Below are 1,609 nucleotides of genomic sequence, written 5' to 3'. Positions count from 1 at the left end.
AAATGTTTTGGGAGTAAAGAACTGTGGAAAGGAAGAAATAAAATTCCCAAATTCAATCTTTACTCACACTAATTTACACATATTTCTGCATATAATAGATGAGTCCAGATCCTAATTTTAGACAATTAGGGAACTACTGAAGATTTCACTGTTGGTTCTCTTCTTTTCTCACTGTATCCTCTTTTTATAGCTGGTGTCATAAAATGACTTCAGCTGCCATGTTTTAATGATTCTCAAATCTTGACTTCCATTGTAGGTTTCACTTCTGAGCTTCAGACTTATATATCCAGCAGCTAACCAAATGATTTCTACCTGGATATACCATAGGTACCTCAAATTTAAAATTTCTGTCACCTCCCCACCTTTCAAAACTGTTTCTCCTCTTTATTTCCTACTTTATTTATTTATTGTTTCCTTATTTCCTACTTTAAATAATCATCGCTGTAGTCATATAAATGAAATTCCTTTGCTCCTTCTTCTGCCTCATTAGTAACACTAATTTGCCTATTCCATTTATTCCACTTCCAGAGTATCTTTTTGATCTAGCTTATTTCTTCTATCTCCTTTGCCATTGTCCTAGTGAAAACCATCACCATCTCTTATCTGAGCTATTGCAATAACATCTCCCTGTCTCTAGTATTGTTACCTTTTGCTATAAGTTCCACACTGTTGCCAGAATTATTCTTTTGAAATGGTTTGATTCACATCATTCTTTTTCTCAAAAATATGCCTACATATTTAAGACTAAACACTCAACATGGCTTTTCAAGTTTTCCACAATCTGGCCTTCTGAGTCATCTTCTATAAGATCCCTCTACTCATCCTCCAATCCTATAATTTTTGCTTGGAGCCAAGTCAGTACATTTCACACCTCCTGGCCTTTGTCCCCTGCTTTTGCACTTGTCCTCTAGTCATTAAATTCCTAACCTTCATAGCCTAACTCAAATATAATTCTTTTTATGAAGCTAATCTTGCGTGTCTCACAGGAAAGTAACTGTTTTTCCTTTTCTACTGTCACAAAGCACTACTTGGGTTTTTTTTTTTTTTATAGCACTGTTTCAAACTTCTTTGCATCATACTAATTTGTGTTCGTGGCAGTGAACTTTACTAAGCTGTAAGTTTCTTGAAGACAGAAACAGTGTTTTCATTGATTGCTGTGTCCCAGGAAATATCACAGTGCCTGGAACATTGAAGAGACTATTTTGAACGGAGTTAAATTGAATTAAATTGAATTGACCAGAGTTTTTCCTTCCTTGCCTTTTCTCACAACTACAGGCTTAGGATATGATTTGTTTATAAAGAAACCTGTATATAAGAGGGCTCTTCTTAACTAGAATGTGTTCTGTTTTCCTCTGACCTGGAAACAAGTTAAGAAGCCAAGTCCCAGGCCCAAATCGCTAAGTGTTCCTTTTTCCTTCCACTAATAAACCTAGACTGAGCACAGGGAGGCCAGTGGAAACAGCAGCAATCCTGTCAGAGTAGTGAGAAAGACATGATTCATTTACCATCTAGCTGGAATTTGGAAAGGAATTGAAAAAACCATCTGTCGAAATCTTACCATCAGCAGTACATTGCCCTGGGCACCCAGCCTGCTGTTGGAGACTAATTT

This window comes from Lynx rufus, unplaced genomic scaffold, assembly GCF_022079265.1.
Source record: "Lynx rufus isolate CCGP_SWC_20201006 ecotype Redwood Valley unplaced genomic scaffold, mLynRuf1.p SCAF_42, whole genome shotgun sequence".
Taxonomy (NCBI): Eukaryota; Metazoa; Chordata; class Mammalia; order Carnivora; family Felidae; genus Lynx; species Lynx rufus.
This window is presented reverse-complemented; position numbering follows the sequence as displayed.